Source organism: Theropithecus gelada, chromosome 2, assembly GCF_003255815.1.
Source record: "Theropithecus gelada isolate Dixy chromosome 2, Tgel_1.0, whole genome shotgun sequence".
In the NCBI taxonomy this organism is placed as follows: Eukaryota; Metazoa; Chordata; class Mammalia; order Primates; family Cercopithecidae; genus Theropithecus; species Theropithecus gelada.
The window spans coordinates 169,720,614-169,734,629 of NC_037669.1; the positions used below are offsets into that span (position 1 = coordinate 169,720,614).

The following is a 14,016-nucleotide window of genomic DNA, read 5'->3' on the forward strand; positions in this document are numbered from 1 at the left end:
AGGGCCACATCCTTGAGAACACTCCTAGAATGGAACAGAGCTTCTCATAGTGCTGTCCTGGGATTAGTAGCATCAGTATCACCTGGGAACTTGTTAAACATGCAAATTCTTCAGCCCCATCCCAGACAGACGGAATCAATAATTCTTCAGGTAGGGCCCAGCGATGCGGGTATTAACAAAGGGTATTAACACATGATTCTGATGTGTGCTAAATTTTGCAAACAACCATCCTAATGAAAAGGCCAGTTACTGCCAAGTTCTCCTCTCTCTGGCCCTTCTCAGTAGCATCTTGGGGTAATGGCTGCTGTGTCTAAGCTGACTCACTTGCTCCTGCTCACTCAATTTATTCTCACTGACTCTCTTTTCTCCTCTACTGGCCTCATCCCTTTATCAGCAGGGTCCGATGGAAGCCCGTGAACTCTTGTGTTTCTGGCCAGATTCCATCTCTTCCTAAAAATTCACAGCCTCAAACTGTTATCTTGATGGTGACTATCAACACCACTTTTCTCGTGCCTTTATTTCTTCATCCAAGGACTCTAGTCCCCATACAGTTCTATGTAACCCTGTCTTCCTCCTTTCCCCAACTCCTGACAACACATCTACTGGGCCCTCTGGAATTTATGAACCAACATCAGCAAAATCCCTAAAACCTCAATCTCATCTCTTAATATTTGCTTCACTTTATTGTTGCAATTGAAGGCTCTAGTTCGGTGTCTCTTAAATGGTAAGCCTCATACCACCGGGCATGAAGTATGGAGTAGGTTTCCCTTATGCTCCTTATTGCTATTTCCAGTCCATTCTCTCTTCTCCTGAAAACTCCCAGCTTTGAATCTCATCACCTTCTAACATCCATTTATTCTTCTAATAGTCATTTACCCACCTCCAAATCACTCCTACCCACTCCTTGAAGATATTAGCTCTGGTTCACAATACTACTGTCCTAATTCTTCAGGATTTCCATATTTACATCGATGATCTTTTCAGTAACCTGGTTTCTCAGCTCCTTAATCTCCTTTCCCCCAATGATCTTATCATCCCCGTTATCTCAGCACTTACTTCCACGGTCACATCCTGGATCTTGTCATTACCAATAACTCATCCCCTTCATGATGTCAATTCCAAGCATCTCACTCTCATAGCCACTTCCCGTCTTTCCAGCTCACTTGTAGTCCAATTCTTTTTTTTTTTTTTTTTTTTTTGAGGTGGAGTCTCGCTCTGTCGCCCAGGCTGGAGTGCAATGACCGGATCTCAGCTCACTGCAAGCTCCGCCTCCTAGGTTTACGCCATTCTCCTGCCTCAGCCTCCGGAGTAGCTGGGATTACAGGCGCCCGCCACCTCGCCCGGCTAGTTTTTTTGTTTTTTTGTTTTTTTGTGGGGTTTTTTTGTATTTTTTTAGTAGAGACGCGGTTTCACCCGGTTAGCCAAGATGGTCTCGATCTCCTGACCTCATGATCAGCCCGTCTTGGCCTCCCAATGTGATGGAATTACAAGCTTGAGCCACCGCGCCCGGCCCTGTAGTCCAATTCTAACAGTGCATCAACTCCATCAGAACCTCATCTACCTCATGTTGTCATTTTCTTCCCCAACCAGCCTAAGATTTTTATCTTCTATCATTTAAATCACTCCCTTGCACACACCCTCAATTCTCTTGTTCCTCTCTTACTTCAGACTCTCATTGGGGAAAACTGAATCACCGTTGAAATCCTCCAGAAAGTGAAGGGTAAAAGTATGTCTTCTGCTGAGATTCTTAAGGAACAATAAGGCAGCTAACCTTGAGTATTTTCTTTGAGCTACACATAGTTAAGAGTGTCTTCCATATATTGACTCAATTAATACTCATAATCCTATTAAGTAGTATTCTGTAATTATTCTATTATTATATCTTACTTTACAGATGATATATCTCTCAGAGATAAAGCAACTTGCCCAAGGCCAGACAGGTAGCAAGTGACAAATCCAGAGCTTGAAGCCAGGCAATCTACTTCTAGCACTGAGCTCTTAGCCACTCCGTGATACTGTCTATGAGAGGACAGATACAGGTAGATGGCATGTCAATATGAAGACTGGGGTAAGCCATCAGGGAACTTACTCTGGGTCATTCCAATTTTTTTACTTAAAGGGAGAAGTGAGAAGGTCTTAGAAAGTGCTGCTTGATAGAAATATAACATGAGCCACAAGTGTGAGGCATATATATAATTTTAAATTTTCTAACAGCCACATTTAAATCACAAAAAGAAACAGGTAAAGTTAAAATTAAGCCCATCGTGTCAAAAATATAATTTCAATATTATATCACATATCAATTGTGATAATCTTTTACATGCCCTTTATGTCTTAGAAATTCATCATCTATTTTAAACTTATAGTATATCTCCATTTAGACTAGCCACATTTCAAGTGCTCAGGGTCTGCCATATTCGACAGTGCAGCCACTGGTAGGATGACTGAGTGTGAATTGATAATATGCATGGAGATTAAGTATTTAAGGAGAAACATAAATTACCTGTTGTTTGGTTTATCTTAGGTAGTCTGAAGGAACAAATAACAGTACTGACAAGTAGAAGCCAGATCTATATTGAAATAAGACAATATAAATCTATATGAGTGTGTATGTGTGTATTTATATATGTATACACTCGCACAAATGTGTTGGGTGTATGCAGATTCAGCATTCACAATTGGTAAGCCAGAAACTGGCATAATTTGATATCAATAGGATTTAGTGTCTTCCCCCACAAAGTACTTAAGCTACTCAGAATAGAATATATAGCCTTTGTTTGGGAATTAATCCCTGATTGTCTTCTGTCTGTCCATCCCTTGTCTGATTCTCAATCTTGCAGTCCTCATATCCAGTCTTCTTTCCAGTCTAGTACCTCAGACGCTTTTCAGACCTTCCCCTTTCTCTTCACTCTGTTGAATCTCTCCTCAGATTCAGACACCCATGGGTTAACACAGTGATCATAGACTCACTTTGGCCCTGCCCTTGACCTTTCCACACCCACATCTTTCCCTCAGCCAGTTTTATTACTAACATGAAACCAAGTCCTAAAGAATGACACCAGAGATTTTCCCATTAAGTACCTACATTCGACATGGCATCCTTGTCTTCATTTAATTCCCCCACTACATTGAAATATTGTCATCTCTTTAGTAGTGAATATTCAGTAAGATCCAGGATCCAGAGGATTGCTTCATTGCCATTTAGGTTAAGAATCACAAAGCAATTTACCTGGTGGCCAGATTGGAAGACAGGAGTTAGAAAGGGAAAGCAAAATGGCTGAAAAAATTGTATAGCTATAAATATATTTTTAAACTATGTAGCAATATAATAGCTATGAAATCGAATCTTCTTCCCTAGGGTAAGTAAGTAACAGAGTATCATAGGCCTTGGCAGGCAGAATAACCCCCTTTTCCAAGCTGGAAGATATCATCCTTTGATCAAAAACATAAGATCCTTTCATTTTCCCCACTACAGTCAGCGCTTCAATTTCAAAGGCCACTCACTGTTTCTGATCCGTTATCAGTCAGGCAGACTCAACACACATAGAGAAAGCCACTTTAGTAGAAGCTGCTGCCTCCTTTATCACAAATGCAGACTTAAGGATCTTATCCCGCTAAAACTGTACAGCACAACGAAAAAAGGCGGAAGTGGGGGCAGAGGAAGCCAACTTCATGATGGGAAGTTCCAGTTTGAGAGGAGCAGAGATGTCAAACATAGCTGAAATATGAAAGTCACTTAATGTGGCTGATAGATCCCTTTGTTTCTGAGCCAACTTCACTCCTTATATTGGGATTTCCAAAACAAAAATACCAGGATGCTGTTGGGCGGGTAAAAATATGACACTGCAACCAGGAAGGAAGATAGATATGTGAATATGTTCAATGACCTGATACACGTCAGGCACAGTGCTGTCTTTTCAAAATACAGCAAACCTCACAATCCCCTCAGCATGAATAAAAGGGGGCTCAGAGAAGTTACATATGGTATATTCTTAAGTGAACTGTCATTCAAATCCCTGCTTCGCCCACCCTGAAGCCGAGGCTTTTTCTTTCCTTTTCATTGTTTGTTTTCATCTCTTTCTCCTATAGCACCCTGCCTCCATAGAAACAGGAGGAGGCTTGGGTATGTGTTGGTCTGTGGACTGGTTTAGCCAGAAGGACAAGCCCAACCACACAAACATTTGTTTTCACTTTGTCCATTCTGTGTACATCATAATTGTGCACCCCTCAAAAAAATGTTAGGTTAAATAAACACAGGACACATAAAAACATCTCTGCCTCATCCCCACAACATAAATCATATTTGCCAAATGTTACATTTGCTAAATTGGTGGCTCACCGCTCTTAAACTACTAATTTACTCACATGCTTAACTTCAATGGAATCACAGTGTCATGTTCTTCAGGTGATTTTTTTTCAAGAGCACTGATATCACTCATCCATATTATTCATTTAACAATTTTATTCAACAAAGGACAATTAGATAAAGGACAAAAAGGCAAAGGATGGTTGGAATGGAAACATTGGAATCAAGTCAAATAAACTATAGACTCCAACTAGAAATGAGTTTCCCCAACTAGTTTTATTTCAGACTTCTATTACTTCCCCATGTTTCCTTGTGTGATATTATGAAATGCATATTTGGTCTTCTTCCCCATTTCCTGACTTAAGCATTCAAAATCCTTAGAATTCCCAAGAGATAAGAGTATCGTTTGTTAGCCAGGTGTGGTGGCTGCTCGCCTGCAGTCCCAGCTACTCGGGAGGCTGAGGCAGGAGGATCACTTGACCTAGGAGGTCAAGGCTGCAGTGAGCTGTGGTCATGCCACTGTGCTCCAGCCTGGGCAACGGAGTATCCTGTCTCAGAAAAAAAAGAAAAGTAGTATCTTTTGTGTTCTAATGAGATGACTGGTGTTTGGGAGCCCCTAGATTACCTCAGGATGGGGGCTGGTTGCCAAGGGAACTAACTATGAGATTAGAGGATTGGCACTTTCAGTCCTACTGCCCTCAGGGGGTTTCCACATTGGCAAGCAAGCACTCATCCACACGTGAGGAGGGGGCACACCCCGACTCCATGAGGACAGAAGTTTCTGTACTCAGGCAGCTTCTAGACCTTGCACTTCTCTCTTCATCTGGCTATTTGTTTGTATCCTTTAAATTATCCTTTGAAATAAACAGGCAAACATAAGTAAAGTGTTTCCCTGAGTTCTAGGAGCTGCTTTAGCAAATTAATCAAACTGGAGGAGGGGCCCTGGAAACCCCAGTTTATAGCCAGTGGGTCAGAAGTTCCTGAAGCCCGGACTAATGACTGGCTCCTAAAGTGAGGGGCAGTCTTGCGGGACCGAGCCCTCAACCTGTGAGACCTGATGCTACCTCCAAGTGGATACTGCCAGAATCGAATTGAATTAGAAGACACCCAGCTGGTGTCTGCTGCAGAACTGATTGCTTGCTTGTATGTGTGGAAAAGCCCCACACATCTGGTCACAGAAGTGTTCTGTGTTGTAAGAGCACAGTAGAAGGAGAAAACAGGTATTTTTTTACTCATTACTTGCATGAATTTTTTGTGAATGAACTTACTTTACTGGGTTTTTTAAATTATAAAATTATTTATAATGTTGTAATTATATATAATAAAATTAATTATAAAAATAGCACGTACTGTGGAAATATATACTCATTAGATTCTCTGTATCATGTTTGGTATGGATTCTTCACACCTTTTTTCCATATGCTATACAAACACAATTATATAGAAAGGTTTTCCTCCTTTTTATAAAATAATACTATACACTACTCAGGCTGGGCGCAGTGGCTCACACCTGTAATCCCAGCACTTTGGGAGGCCAAGGTGGGAGGATCACCTGAGGTTGGGAGTTCAAGACCAGCCTGACCAACATGGAGAAACCCTGTCTCCACTAAAAATATAAAATTAGTCAGGCGTGGTGGCGCATGCCTGTAATCCCAGTTATTCAGGAGGCTGAGACAGGAGAACTGCTTGAACCTGGGAGACGGAGGTTGCGATGAGCCAAGATCGCACCATTGCACTCCAGCCTGGGCAACAAGAGCAAAACTCCATCTCAAAAGATAATAATAATGAAAATAAAATAAAATATAAAAATTGCCATATACTATTCAATAATTTGTATTTTTTTCACTTAGAGTATATCATGCACACCCCTCCAGATCAGTGCATTTAGGTTGACTTATCATTTAAGTAATTACATCATTTTCCATTATAACTATATCAAAATATATTTATTTGTCTAGAGATGAACATTTTGGATATTTTCAAGTTTTTGGTGGATGCTTTACTATAATATATACTATTATAACAAACTTTCTTGTACACATATTCTTCTGTGCAGGTAATTGGGGCTATAGCTTATTGTGATATAGCCCTCAAAACAGAGCAATTAACTCAGAGGCTATGCACATTTCTTATTAACAATATTGTTGTTTTATGGTTATTATTTAGAGATTGTCTTACTTAATCACCCGGGTTGGAGTGCAGTGGTGTGATCATAGCTCACTATAGCCCTGAACTCCTGCACTCAAGTGATCCTCCCACTTCAGCTTCCCAAGTATCTAGGACTACAGATATCCACCAATAAGCCCAGCTAATATTTTTTTTTCATTTTAGTAGAGACAGTATCTCTCTATCTTGCCCAGGTTTAACAACATTATTGAGACACAGACCTTAAGTGTACAATTTAATCAGTTTTAACATACACCCACACAACTGACTGATACCCATATCAAGATATGGAACATTTCTACCATCCAGAAAGTTCTCTCATGTCTCTTTCTAGTCAAACAAGTCCCCAAACTGTAGATCAGTCACAGATCTAATTTTGCCTGCTTTATGATTTCCTACAAACAAATTATAAAGTTTGCATCCTTTGGTGTTTGGCTTCTTTTATTCAGTATAATAGCAGTAGCTTATCCATTGTATCGTACAGATATACCACAATATTCATTTCTTTTTAACTGTATGAATATTCCACAATATATTCAAATATGCTTCTAGTGATGAACATTCAAATTGTTTCTGGTATGTTTTATTACAATAAAAAATATTACAAGAAACTTCATTGCACTTATATTCTTAGGTGCTAGTACTTGTTTCATCATAGGATATAGCCCCTTAAACAGCACTTTTTAATTTTTAAAATTTTTTATTTTTTTAGATACTGCCAGTTGCCTTCTCATGAGGTGACCGCAATTCATACTCCCATCAGCCCATTTCCCACATTTTAATCAATCTGAAGAAACTCTTTGGATATCAGGGGTATTAACCCCTAAATGTTAAACACTTATTCATGGGAAGAGTCGCCTATTAAAATATTTAAAAATACATGTATTGAGCTCAAACTTTATATGGAGTACTTTGCTGGGCAATGGTGATAAAAAGATATGAAAAGCAATATGATTAGCAAGGATGAAGGTTTTCACGTGATACAGTAGGAAAGGAGATTTAAGAAAACCATATTGCAAGGTCTGGCAAAGTACGTCTGGGCAAGTGGTTATAAGTGTTACTTTTGAAAAAGTAAGAGAACTTGATAAAGAAGAAGAAAGTATCCTAGGCAGACAAGTGACTGGGAGAAGCCATCGAGGTATTAAAACACCCAGATGTCCAGATTACAGGAGACCACAGGAACATGACAATTACATGGAAGGGTGATCCCTGAGTACATGTGTGTGCATGTATACACACAAATAACTATAAAAATTAATGAAACTGGAATAAGGTCTATAAAGTAGGTAACACTGTTTACCAATGTTACATTTCTTGATTTTGATAACTTCCCTGTGTTTGTATAACTGAATGTGTTTGTTCTTGGGAAATACACACTGAAAAATTTAGAAATACAGGGACATAATGTCTACAACTTACTCTCAAACAGTTCAGAAAACAAATACTAGAGAGATGATGATTGATTACGTAGATAGAATGACAAAAGAGATGTGGTAAAATGTCAACAATTGGTGAATCTAGGTGAAATGTATACGAGAGCTTTTGATAGTAATCTTGCATTTTTTTCTGTACGTTCAAAATTATTTCAAAATAAAGGTTTTTTGTATTAATACTCAAAATGCAATAATGCCTTCAGTGACCTTAGGTGGTTCTATCTGGCTAAAGTGAATCATGTAAGATGGAAAGTGGTGAGCTCTGCAGACAGAGAGGCAAGCAAAGGCAAATTCCTGAAGGGCCTTGTTCTAAGCTGAGAAATGTGAACTTCATCCAGAAAACCAAGTGGAGTGAAGGAATGAAATCCAATTTGCATTTTTAGAAAGACCGCTTTAGTAGCTTTGTGGGACCAAATGAGAGGCAAGAAGCTTAGTAGGAGGCTGCCATCATAATTCAGACAAGTGCTTCTCCTCACCATCTTTTCTCCTCCCGTGGAGCCGCCGCTTTTAAGGGGAACATCACACACCGCGGCCTATTATGGGGAGAGGGGAAGGGGGAGGGATTGCATTGGGAGTTATACCTGATGAAAAGGACGAGTTGATGGGTGCAGCACACCAACGCAGCACAAGTATACATATGTAACAAACCTGTACGTTATGCATATGTATACTAGAACTTAAAGTATAATAATAATAAAAAAAAGTTAATTAATAAAAAAAAAAGATAAAGCAGTTGAAGGTCAGGTCGTGCAGTTTCAGTGGGTACAAGATCCACCCCGTACACGGGAGGGACTACACCAGGATGGACGAGAAGGTTTTCCAGTTTCTTGATGCATTTATTTCCAAGAGGAATCCTCAGCAAATAAACTGGACTATCCTCTACAGAAAGAAGCACAAAAAGGGACAGTGGGAAGAAATTCAAAAGAAAAGAACCCGCCGAGCAGTCAAATTCCAGATAGCCATTACTGGTGCGTCTCTTGCTGACATCATGGCCAAGAAGAATCAGAAACCTGAAGTTAGAATGGCTCAATGAGAACAAACTACCAGGGCTGCTAAGGAAGCACAAAAGGCTAAGCAAGCATCTAAAGAGACTGCAATGGCTGCTGTTAAAGCACCTACAAAGGCAGCACCTGAACAAAAGATTGTGAAGCCTGTGACAATTTCAGCTCCCTGAGTTGGTGGAAAACACTAAGCTGGTACATTAGATTTTTAAATAAAGATTGGACTATAACTCTAAAAATAATAATAATAATTCAGACAAGTGAAAGCCTCACCAAGGCAATGGCTGTGAGGATGGAGACAAGGGGACAATGTCCAAATATATTAAGATTCTTCATAACCTATAAGTGAAGGATGTGGGATGATTCTAAGTTGGGAACTGGTTAAATGGTGGTGCAAGTTAACAAAATAAAAAATACAGACAAAGAAGGGAGCTCAGGAAGAAAGATGATGGGTTCTGGGTTAACTACGTTGAGTTTGAAGGACATGTAGAAAATTCAAGGGGAGGCCTCTAGAGCTTAGCAATGGAATCTGAATAGGAGATACTAACTCTAATGTCATCTGCAGGTAGGTGATTTGGGCTGTGATAAAGGACCAGTTCTTAGGGCTTTTTGCCTATTTCTCCACTACCAAAGTAACATTTTCTGAGGATACCTGACTTTTAAAAGGAGGCTAAGAATAAAAAGTTGTTATCTGTCTTAGTCCATTTGTGCTGCCATGTCTGGTGGTGCCAGACACCACCACCTGCGTAATTTATAAAGAACAGAAATTTATTTCTCACAGTTCAAGAGGCCAGGAAGTCCAAGATCAAGGCACTGACAGGTGTGAATGTCTGGTGACTACTACTGTCTGCTTCCAAGATGGCACCTTATTGCTGCATCCTCTAGAGGGAAGAAACACTGAATCCTCATAGGTCAGAAAAACGGAAGATCAAGGGAGCTGAATGAGCCTTTTTTTTTTTTTTTTTTTTTTTTTTTTGAGATGGAGTCTCATTCTGTTGCCTGGCTAGAGTTCAGCAGCACAATCTCGGATCACTGCAACCTCCGCCTCCCGGGTTCAAGCAATTCTCCTGCCTCAGGCTCCCGAGTAGCTGGGACTACAGGCACGCGCCACCTCACCCAGCTCATTTTTGTATTTTTAGTAGAGACGGGGTGTCACCATGTTAGCCAAGATGGTCTCGATCTCTTGACCTCATGATCCGCCCCCCTCAGCCTTCCAAAGTGCTGGGATTACAGGTGTGAGCCACCGCGCCTGGCCTGCATGAGCCTCTTTTAAAGGGGCTTTGGTCCTATTCATGAGGGCAAGAGTCCTTATGACCTAATAACCTCTTAGAGGCCCTGCTTCTTAATATTACCACATTGGCAACACTTGAATCGGAGGGCAGGCATTCAAACCATAGCACCTACAATACCTGGAATGTCTTCTTCCAAGTACCTGCGGAAATACACCCACCCCCTACCAACAAACTCCCCCGTCCACACACACACACAACCGCTCTAGCTTAAAATACTAGGTATCATAATATAAAGATATTTCCATTAAATGAAGCAGTAGTATGTTGGGGTCCGCGTGTTTCCTAAACAAAGGAATGAACACACAAGACAACACAAGACGAGACAAACATGGCGGCCGCCTCGAATGGCACGCTCTGCTTTATTTTATACAGTCCTTTGTGGAATGTTGCCAAGTCACAAGACACATTGCTGTTTTTCTGACCTTTCCCTGACTTTCTAGATTTTCAAGATGTTTACACATAAACAAGCCCCCAACGGCCTGCTTTGCTTGCAAGAGCAGGACTTATCCGGAACGCCCTGCTTCCTTTGCAAGAGCAGGACTTATCGGGAATGCCTCCTTTGCGAGCAGGTAGTCCTCTACAGTAGTAGGCTGGAGTGCAAAATGCAGCCACAGCTCATTCATCAGCTAATCCAGAAGAACATGCTAGCTCCCAAGGAGAGAAAAAGTCTGACTCATCTTCACCCTTCCCCATTAGCTCAGTCAGGGGCACCATAGACCTAAGAAGTACCCAGCCACACCCCTAATACCCATCACTACCATCACCTAGCAAAACTATTTCCTGAAACTGCCTGTGTTATACCCCATTTTCTGATGACAACAAGGAGGAAAAGGAGGAAGGAAGACAAAAGAGATGAAGAAAACAATTACCAGTAACCAGAAGTCAAGGGAAGAGAGCTACCAAATTCTAGATATTTCTAGAATTCTAAACAGACAATTCTAAAATATCCGTAGTTTATGGAACCAACAATGGAGATGAGAACTGAACATATAAAAACTTATGGGATTTAATCATGGTTGTGGTAAGAATTAAAGCCATTGCTCTTTAAATAGTTTATTTAACAAAAGAAAAGGCATTCAAAATCAAGAAAGTAAGGGGAAAAAAACCTGCAGGAAAAAGAATTCCTAAGGAAGGCAAGAGGAAGATAATATTGAACATAAAAATACATATAAAATATGGAAACAGAAAGATAATAGAACTTATAAATAAATCTAAGAGCCTTCATTTTAAATATAAAAATCGATAAGATAGTCCAAACTCTGACAAGATAATTAAGCAAACCAACACAAAAGAAGACAAAATCAGACATACCATTTACAAATAATATAGGGAATATAAAAACTGTATAGGTTTTGTTTAATTCTAAGCAAATTTTTTCCAAACCAAAGCTAATACAATTGAAAAGCTTAAGAAAACACATAATTTTCCAGAAGTATATGTAGTTGACTCGAAAAGGAGAAAAACTGAATAAACCAAATAAATAGAATAAGTTAAATAAATTATGACAGATGCCTCTTACAAAAAATAAGTCTCTGGATCTACTCTATTTTCCAGTGAAGATTTTTTAGACTTCATGTTTCCTTCCTTATTTTATCTTATATATATTTTTCTTTGCATTTTTGACAAATTTTTAATTTAACTGAACAAAATTTATATCCTTTTTTGATATAGTATTCTATTAGCAGTATTTTCTATGGTATTAAAAATCCTTTATAATATTAATAGCTGCAAAACATTGAATCTCATTATTAATGTGCTAATTATGAACATATATATGTTTAGCACTTTTTTGCTATTAAAATCACTACTCAGTTGAACTTCTTTGTCCCTAAATCATTTTATATTTTTTTAGCTTTTTTTTCCCTTATTTAGTCACAATGTATGAACATTTTTAAGGCCCTTGAAAGAGTGTCATATTGCTTTCCAAAGAGCTTACACCAACTACACTTAAAGCAAGAATATGTGAGTTTCCCCTCTCAAACGACACTCTCACCACCATTTGAGTAATATCCATTTTTAAAATCTTGGGCTGATTTCTTAGATGAACGTAACAACTCAACTTAATTTAAATGTCTATAATGCTGGTAACAACTTTCCAAATATGTATTAATGCTTTCCATTTCCTTTGCTTTAGATTGTCTTTTCTGCTAATTAGCTTATTTATATATTAAGATGGTTTTGGACCTTTCCCATTTAAGGAGCTTCTACTCAGTAAGAATTTGGGGGTTTTTTTGCTATTTTTGTTTGTTACATGCATATTTTCACAGTTTTTCTTATTATATATCTTGACACAGAGTTCTTATATGTAATAAAATACTTTGAGATTTTCTCCATGTTCTTCAATTTTATCAAATTTTGCCACACTCAGATACTTAACATTATTTTTCTATAGCTTTATCATTTTTAAACATAAAATAAAAATCATGTTTCTAATCATTAAAATCATATATACTAACTTCAGATATTTGATAAATACAAAAGGTATTTAAGAGAACCAATATCCTCTTCCCTTTTATGTCACAGTAATCTAGTAGAAATTCAGGAATAAATTAATATTAGGAAATATATTAATAAATTTATATCAATAGACCAGTAAGAGAAATCATATGACCTATATAGATGCCCCAAATAGGATTTAATAAAAATCAACACTATTACCTAATTTTAGAAAACTTAATAAATGAGGTATAGAAAAGCAAAATAGAGGAAGTAATAAAGATTAGAACAGACAAAAATAGAGACTAGAGAAACAATACAGGAAATAAAACCAAATTTACTTCCTTGAAAAAAAAAAAAAACTGACAAACTTTTACATAGATTGACCATGAATAACAGGGAGAAGAATCAAATTACTAAATTCCAGAATGAAGTGGTCTGTTTGAAGGATTCAATACATGCATAATCTGTCAGTATAAGTTAGCAGTCCATAAAGAATTGCTTTCATAGAAAGATTAAGAAGATGGCTGTCCAGTCAGAATGGCGATCATTAAAAAGTCAGGAAACAGCTGACGCTGGAGAGGATGTGGAGAAATAGGAACGCTTTTACACTGTTGGTGGGAGTGTAAATTAGTTCAACTGCTGTGGAAGACAGTGTAGTGATTCCTCAAGGATCTAGAACTAGAAATACCATTTGACCCAGCAATCCTATTACTGGGAATATACCCAAAAGATTAGAAATCATTCTACTATAAAGACACATGCACATGTATGTTTACTGCAGCACTGTTCACAATAGCAAAGTCTTGGAACCAATCCAAATGCTCACCAATGATAGACTGGATAAAGAAAATGTGGCACATATACACCATGGAATATTATGCAGCCATAAAAAAGCATGAGTTCATGTCCTTTGCAGGGACATGGATGAAACTGGAAACCATCATCCTCAGCAAAATAACACAAGAAGAAAAAACCAAACACCACATGTTCTCACTCATAAGTGGGAGTTGAACAATGAGAACACATGGACACAGGGAGGGGAACATCACACACTGGGGCCTGTCAGGGAGTTGGGGACTGGGGGAGGGATGGCATTAGGAGAAATACTTAATGTGAATGATGAGTTGATGGGTGCAGCAAACCAACATGGCACACGTATACCTATGTAACAAACCTGCATATTGTGCACACGTACCCCAGAACTTAAAGTATAATAATTTAAAAAAAGAAGTTGGCTGTCATATATTTTGTCATATTATGCAGACCACCCACAAGCATACCTAGGAATCATTTAAATCCAAGTGGGGACCAGAGATACATTTGGAGTATCTTGAATTGAACCTGATATTAAAAACTGTAAAATAATATATCACAATTCA

General features: G+C 38.6%; 1 pseudogene; it reads left to right on the forward strand.

The window, feature by feature from the left end:
* Positions 1–3,092: 3,092 nt before the first annotated feature.
* On the forward strand, positions 3,093–9,097 carry LOC112619410 (annotated as a pseudogene).
* Positions 9,098–14,016: the final 4,919 nt, after the last annotated feature.